This window comes from Amphiura filiformis, chromosome 13, assembly GCF_039555335.1.
Source record: "Amphiura filiformis chromosome 13, Afil_fr2py, whole genome shotgun sequence".
Taxonomy (NCBI): Eukaryota; Metazoa; Echinodermata; class Ophiuroidea; order Amphilepidida; family Amphiuridae; genus Amphiura; species Amphiura filiformis.
The window spans coordinates 19,354,227-19,363,485 of NC_092640.1; positions in this window are offsets into that span (position 1 = coordinate 19,354,227).

Below are 9,259 nucleotides of genomic sequence, written 5' to 3' on the forward strand. Positions count from 1 at the left end.
GAAATGCCCTTTTAAATACAACATGTACAAACCAAATGCCAGCGTGCTTCCACTGATAACGGACCTAGACCCCCTCCCCAAAGTAGGCCTACGACAGTAGTGTCCAATAGATGGTATGAAGTTATAGGCCTACCCACATAGAATTAGGGTGGTTTTGTTTTAACATTAGGCCTAAACGAGTGTTGGTTAAATTGGTTAATACGTTTTAATAATATTTTGGCCTAAATGTTGGGTAAGCACTCTATATTATAGGCCTATCATACGTTTGTAGAACGTTTCATAATGAAACACACTACAACAAAATTTAAAACATGTTGTAAAAAATGTTATTGTAGACATATATTATTTTGGCAACATTGTACCAACTTAGAATATGTTTTGCAGCAAGTGTTGAATGTTTTTATTGTTATTTTAAAAATGTTTTAATAAAAGTTTATAATCCAACATTTAAATGTTTAAAGCATTTTGTGTTATTGGGTAAAAACCTACTACGTGCATTGAATTCATAATGCATGCAATACAGACAACATCATCAGTAGGCCTATAGTTTTGTGACCAAAAAAGTTTTCCTCTCGGTACTAAGCATGCTAAGTAGGCCTATGCCTACGGTAGGCCTATTATAGTCACCCACTTCCGCCCATGTGTCAAACGCTTCGCTTAACATGTTTAATAAATCCTCTTTTTGGTCATTCGAGTCAGGTGAACATAAAGCTGAAAATTCGTCACTTTGGCCCAATATCTTTGCAGAATGGGAGTCTTTCTTACACCCGTTTGTGACCAAAATACACCAAATTAGAATTAGGCTAAGAAAAGGCTTCATTAAGTCTTTTATAGTCGACATCATTATAATTGTTCCTATTTAATATGGACACTTCTTAGCCTAAGAAGTATCTTAGGTAACTTTTGAAAACTTTCCTGCGTAAACAGACAATTTCTTTTTTGTGGCCATATGCGTAAACGAACGCTGATCGCGCATCAGATCGCGCTTGTATACCAGCGCGTTGGTACGCACCAAAATATCCATCTACGCAATTAACTACGCATGGTGTCGCAGAAAAAATGCTTTTTTGACCTATTTTGGTCAATTTACGCGAAAACAAGGTCCGGTACCCCCAATTTTTTTGCGCGATTTTACAGAGCTTTTTCTTTTTCATAACATATATAAAATTTAAAAAATTTGTCTCGACAATTTTTTTATATAACGCAAAAGGTGGTATATTTTGGACAAATTGCTGATTTTGCCATTGAAGTGTACAGAGATTTTTGGAAATGTACACCTCTTTTAAAACGGTTGTAGCTCAAAAGTGAGGTCCGGCACCCCCTGTTTTTTTTCCTGATTTATTATCTATACATATTAATGTACAAAATATGTAAATTTAAAAACAATTCGTCGATAGGTTTAGTAACGACGGTAAAACCTTAAGCTTAAAACTCTGATTTAATTAATTTGTGCACAATTGATAGATTTTCACAACTGATCATCTTTTCAGTCACCGTACTCCCTCTGTATATTAGCTTCCCAAGTGGACTACTGACTTTGGATTGCGGTTAACATTTTTAACATGGGACTCTATGGAGAGTTAGGCCAATTTATGGCCTAACTAAAATTGGTCATGATGTAATGCATCTTTAAATGAATCTGGCTTGTGATTGGTCGCCCAGATCTCGTTATTGTTTAAATCCTCCCGACACGTACCATTACCATTAACTATACATGGTACACATCTATCTTTGGAATGCGGCGCTTTTGTGCTGGCGCGAAAGTTGGTGGATGAACGTACGCATCTAGTGCGTATTGTACCACCATGCTTAGTCTTGTGGTTAAATTTGATTGATAAACAAGTATGATTGACAGTGTGTTTTAGAGAACGAAGTACCTGGGTAAAGTTCTGCTTAAAAGTGAAAGTCCATAGTTGATTTTTAACTCGTAATAAACTGGCAGATTCTAAAATTAGAATTGTTCAGTATTGAAGTGCAATTATAGTTATGCCATTATGATATGTTGCATTCAATAATATAAGCCTACGTATACTTAACTTTTACTGTCACAAATATAATTATATAAACTTTTTCATAACCATTTTATACTAGTATTTTGATGTAATACATATCAGTATAATTTCGAATTCTACTGAATGCGTTCTTCATGATTAATAACGTATTTTTATTTATCAAAAATCGACTATGGCATAGTCTACGACCACTCCAATCCGAAAAAGTACAACAAGCCTTACGTTACACAAAAACGTAATAATAATTTTTGTATACGCATTTAGTTGCGATCGGTATTGTTAGAATTTCTCATTTTTTCTTAAAGAATGGGGGGGAGCACAGCCCGAAGGTACATTTTTTTCGTTTAAACATGTAATTATTCGTTTATTTTGTCAAACAACATTTAAAATGATTCAATTATTTAGAAATATACATCAATAGAAACACATGTTTTTTAAAATGACATCAATTACATAATTATCAAGATTAATCAATATAATGTTTACATATTAAAACGGCGGCCATCTTGGATTTGAAAGTTATCGCCACAGTTTTCTTCAAATAGTGTAAAGCTGATTAATTAATGTGGAAAATAAAACCGCATACAATATGATCGGGGTCACCAATCAACCGCTACATTAAAAATATTGTTTATAACGAGTATCGGGCAGCCACTTTGTGTATTTTGTGCTCCAACTTTGATACAGTAAAACACTCCTTTGGTGAATAGTATTATAATTGTAATTTCACAGACTTTGCAAATTGACGTAAGGCAATTGTTTTTATCAAAACGGACATTAAAATTCTTATACATTTTTCGAAAAATGTAATAAAATGGTAATGTGTACAACTATATTTTTGATCAAAAAAACACAACAAGACACCTCCACTGGGTCAAAATCTCGCTGTACAGTTTCCCAAACCCCGTTAATCTTGGTATCAACATAAAGGACTATTTGATTGCTTTCCAATGACACTTTCCAATGACAACAATTATTGTGTCATATGCAATAAGCAATCGAATAAATGAGGTGTACTTAGTTTGTACGCAGGGTGCAATGGGACTCAAAACTAAGCACGTTTTTGAGGTTTAGACCTTCGATTACATTCGTGACTTAAACCTTTTGCTATGGTAGTTAATCTTGTTACATCATAACTTCTACGGGGAATATTTAGTTATCGTCTGGATTGTCTAAGTATAATGCGCATGACTATAATTTGGCATGGTGCAAAGCGTTGTTCCTCTGTGAAAATAATATGTCAGGACTTATAGCGTCAGATTCCACAATGGGTTTGTATAGGTCATGCTTCATTGTCCTCAACATATTGCTGTCGATCCCTTGTTTCCCTGAAAAATGAATAAATACATGAAGAAAGAAAGAAAGAAAGAAAGAAAGAAAGAAGGAAAAGAAAGAAAGAAAGAAAGAAAGAAAGAAAGAAAGAAAGAAAGAAAGAAAGAAAGAAAGAAAGAAAGAAAGAAAGAAAGAAAGAAAGAAAGAAAGAAAGAAAGAAAGAAAGAAAGAAAGAAAGAAAGAGGTAACAACTGTTGATCCATGTATTTATCAACATTTATATCATGGTTAGACTATCTTTTAAAAAAGAGTGCTCAATCACAAGAAGGGATAGCGTGTAAAAGTTCAAAGCTTAGACCTTCCGGAATAGAAGTTCCACGCCTAATAAAGGCTATTATTAGACGACACGATCGGCTTTAGACGTGAAACTCAGAGTAGCGACTTCTATTCCGGAAGGTCTAAACTGAATATTGATCCACGTATTTATGTTAGTTCTTGGTACAATTACCGAATAGGGTACAACTTACTAGACTTGAGTCCAGTCCTCGTTTACGGAGTTTAGGTTTAGGGTTTATAGTTGGGGTAGGGCAGTCTTGTAAGGGCCTGTGCAATAATTATGTGTACCCATAATGCCAAAAACATTGCCCCCCCCCATTACACATGCGAGATTTTGGGGAACCCGAATTTAAAACCTTAAATTGTCTTATCATATAATGCGAGCGCAGCGAGCAGGAAATTTTGACTGTGTTCCTACCATTTTCCTACACCTTTTTAGGGCGTAATATAGAAATGGTGCCCAAAATATCTGTGCCAAAAATCGCTGCCCCCCCCTTTTGACCTGCCAAAAATCGCTTGACCCCCCCCTTTCGACCTGCCAAAAAATGCTCCCCCCCCATATTGGCCTGACAAAAAATCTCCCCCCTATAATTCACCAGACCGGGGGTACATAATTATTGCACCACCCCTAATAAGACTATAGTAGAGTTGCACCCTATTCGGCTTATGTATTTTTTGTTTTGGTACATAAGGAAAAATATCTATCGTCTTGGGGTGAGTATATGTGTGATTTAAAAAGGAGATCACCATACTTTATGTTTCTGAGATTTAATTTGGATATTCACCATTGCAAATAAGCTCCGGTACCAATCTTTCAGAAACACCTGTATTCCTGCAACCAGTCTCCCTACTAAAATGATAATATTAATCATTCTACAATTCTACAAATTGATCATATGAATCATTTTATTGCAGTGATAGCGCCATCTGTTGTTGTTATTACAACCTTATAACATGCATGTCTTGAAGGGTACGCACACTCTCACTCACCAAGAGTGTCCGTGGCCATTTGTCTTGCTTTCTTCAATAACAAACTTTCATCTACAATTTCATCGACTAGACCGGCGTTTAATGCGTCGACTGCGTTGAATCTGTTCCCAAATAAAACCAAGTCTCGTAGAACTTTTGGGGATTGCACTTTAATTCTGTAAGTGGGAAAATTGGCAGTTTAAACTGAACATGACTTTCAAAATATATAATTATGCCTCTTTTTAATTATCATAAAGCAGTAATGTTTAGTATGAAGTGAAACTTTCCTTAAATGCATTTAACCAGTTTCACTTGTGCGAATAAAGCCATTATCGTCTGATGGCAACATAATCATTTAAATTTAGGGTTACACTGTATCCATGGTAACTGTAATCCCAGTGGCGTGTGATTCCAATAATTGGTCTATTAACTAGATAATACATAAGTGGTAATTATGTAGTCTATGAGGAAATATGGAAACTATTGTTCTTAATTATGACGTATTTTCAACATAATTTACGGCACACTATAGACTCTCGCGTTAACTTTTACTTCAAGCGGCTTTAATGGCAGAGTGGTTTTGAATACATAATCCTCTATAATCCTCTAGACGTTAAAGTTTGTGGTTTCAAACTTCATTTCGCAAAGTCTCTATTATCTTTAAAACTACGTACGATTCTTCTTATTGACACACTTCTGTCGTAGATGAATAGCCTTGGCATCGATAATCACCTGATTATAAAAAACAAACCCGAGGTAAAAAAAAAGGATATCACGTGATTATGAAAACACGTAATCACGAAATTATCGATGTCAATCCATTATCCATGATGTTTACCCCATCATTGGCTGAAGAGTACAATTAATAGAATCGTCGAATGGGTCCCAAAATATAAAGTAGGCCTATGTGTTTTACGTTTAGCTATATCTTAGATATCTTTAGATATATCTACGACATGATTTTACACCCCTTTCACCATATGCTCGAATGTACAGAGCCGGGTCCCCTAATGAGTTGGACGTACATAGGTTGCTCCTCCTTCTCAATGGTACGCGACACCAACATTATTTGGGTGGGGCCACCATGGTGGTATATCCGAATAGAAAAGTTTAAGTGGGTGATCCTTGTCATTTCTACCCCATCCCCCTCTCTATCTTCCCTCTACTCCTACTACTAATACTACAACCATCAAAGCCGGCCATGCGACTAATATTACACTTTTTCCATTGCAGGTTGACGAAAACATCGAGGACTCTGACGGTGGGGTCTTCGTCAGGGATGAAAATGGCAAATTAACAGGTGAATTGTTCGAGGAACCCGCTGTCATGGGAGTGATGGATCATGCTCCTTTGCCAACCGATGAAGAGATCATTGGAGCTATCACGGACCAGATGAGATACTATGCGTCAGCTGGAATTACTACGGTGACAGATTTGGCGTCAGATTTACTGACTTCGATAATGCCGTGAGATCTTTAACAAGGAAGATACCCCAGTTCGTCTCGGTAGGTTTTCGTTTGTCTATAACGTAAAAGAATATCAGTGAGTTTTAGCTTAAATACTTTAACTCTCTCTCGGTAGGTTGTCGTTTGTCTGTCGTAAAGGAATATTAGTGAGTTTTAGCTTAAGTACTTTAACTCACTCTCGGTAGGTTGTCGTTTGTCTGTCGTAAAGGAATATCAGTGAGTTTTAGCTTAAATACTTTAACTCTCTCCACGCGACGACAAGTTTCAAAAATGCTTTAAAAAATCAAAAATATCAGAATTGTATAATTTCTTGACCATATTTGGAATTTGCATAAAACGTTAACATGAGTACAAACAAATGGTATTGGTTCAGTAAATCGTGAGATAGCCAGGCCCGTACGCAGAATTTTTTTTTGGGGGGGGTGCTGATTTGAAAAAAGTGGACCTTTTTTTCCAAGGGGGGGGGGGGCAATTTTGTAAAAAGTGGACTTTTCCTGAAAAATTTGGACCTTTTTTTGGCCTTTGATATTTGTTGCGTAAGCGTTGAGGTACAGGACATCTAAATTTTTGAGGTTGATTTAATAAACCATAGGTATAGACTAAAACCAATACCCTAGTTTATGAACCGGGTTTATGAACTTCGGGTAATGCAGTATTCACCTTTTTCGCAATATTATTGACCACTTCGTTGCCATTGGCAACAATTGAATCTGCTAACTCCAATTGGGTCGGAGAAAACTGAAAGCGAAGCTAAAGATATAAATTACATACGTACAATTATGCAAAGATAATTAGCCAAGTAACTATAAGAACTATCTAGCTGAGACTGGAAACATAATTCGTTATGAATTCTGTGAAGTGACGAATCGAGCATTTTGAGCAAATTGAGTTATTGTATGCTTGGATTGGTTTCAGGCGATTTTCATTTCCACCAAAAATTAACGACAACTCTTACTTTCCGACGTAGATATTGAGAAAGTGCGATTAATGAACTTGACCAAAAGACGAATCGTATAATTTGCTGTACATGTCATATACTGTTATATTTGATACCAATTGGTATATACAGGTATCTTCTATCTAATGATATCAAAGTACTGTCAGAGCGCCGTCGCAAAATTGTGAAATCACAAAAAAGTATACACAAAATATAGGCCAATATTATTACTCTAAAATCTTTGATTTCAACCGCAATTTTCACTATTACCATGTGTTCTGGTTTTCAGTCCAAATTGAGCATTTGACCCACAGATGACCTCTGTTGACCTCACCGTGACTTTACTAAGTTTAGCCATTATCATTAAGGGCTCTAAAGGTATCATGTTACTCTTATTTGAAAAAGTAAAAAAATGTCTTTTTTTGAAACTGGTATTTAAACTTCTAGACTAAACAAAGAAGCGATGAGCAATTTTAATTATGTAAAATGAAATAAAAATAAATGAAACAAACAGATAACACTACACTTTGGGTCTTTTTATCTTTTCAGTTTCCGTAAGTCTTTTGTTCAGATACGAAAACGCAAGGGATTCAGTAAGTTACTGCAATCTGACTTCATTGTTAACTCTGAAGTACCAATCAGCTTATTTCAATAGAGGTGATTGCTTATGTCAATAAAACCGGGAGAGAAAAGATTACGTTAACACCAGTGTTTTTAATGGTCTAGCGCCCTCTCGCCTTTACATTGGTAAATTGATCTACATTAATTTGACAAAATGCATGCCAATCCGAAAGACAAAGTTCACTTTTTTCTGTAAAAACGTTGCAAACGTTGCTTATGAGCCTGTCGAACCCCAAAACACTTGTGCATGGCCAGTGTCGCCCTAATTCCATCAATGTCTATCTCCCTATTTTGCTTCCTCCTGCCTCCCCCATTTAAAATAAACCCGAGCCTTGCATATCTACCCAACCAATTATCAGATTAGCTTGCCATTGGTACGAATGAATAGAATACATTATCTTTGCTCCAATGCAATTCTTTTGTATTGCACTTCAATATAAAACATGATTACCAAAGCACCACTTGTACGCGCCTCATTGGGAGATATTAGACTATTTTAGACGCTCGTTTCATCGCCAATATGAAAGACTTTTGCTTATAACTTGGCAACATGGTCAGTATATATTTCAATGCAAGACTATTTTACGAGCCAATTACGTCTAGGCGTAAGTGCATATACACCAAACACTTATTGAAGCCGTACAATTTCCCGCGAATTTAGGACCGTAAAATTTAGACTCTTCTTTTGTCTAGATTAGCACCCAACCGCACATCTCTAGGTTTTATGTAAAAATCAATATAACTTACCAAAACGAAAACTGAAATTCACGAGCTTCAAATGTTCAGTAACTAACAAAAGGCTAGAATAAAAGATTGGTCACACCTGGCAGACTACCACTTCAGAATAACAATGACTTACAAAAACTGATACGGATACGGAAACAGAAACTGAAAAGATAAAACGACGGTTTCTATACCATATAAAATGATTATCAAATAAAAATAAAAACAAGCAAAGTGAAATAAAAATAATTTTAAAAACAAATCAAAATCGGTAAAGAAAATGAAATAAAAACAATGTGATCAAAAGAAATTGAATTTCAATATTAATTGGAAGGCTATATTATTATTTCAAAGAAATAATTAAAAAAAAATAACTATAAGTAAAGTCCCGAACTAAAGATTGGATTCCTGTATGAGAATTAGCAGATGTTCTGACACCAACTAACATTATTAATTACTCATTGTTTGAGCTCTATATGTGGCTATAAAAGCAAACAGAACATTTTATCATAGACTGTCAATATTCAATTTTCCAACCGAATGAACTTCAAATTATTGACACAGCCAGTTCATCAGTTCATCCCGGTTAAAAAGTATGATATTGACAATCAGATGGTGATAACATCAGAGAATAATTTTTAACCGCGAGAGCTTCAAGTTGTTGAAACAGCCGATAACAATGATACTGATGATGCCATGTCTAGACGGGTGTCGGTAACACGGGTCTCATTTAGTCTAGGAGATAAATCTCATACCGGCCTTAATTAAGGGTTGAGTACAACATCCACGTCTACCAATGTTTTTAAATACCATGAGGCGATGAGGTGTTAGGATATACCCTCTAGAGCACTGCTAAAATGAGGTACGTTTTTCGAAATGTCACTAAGCAGCGCACACCCCAGATATTCCACAATTGACCTTCG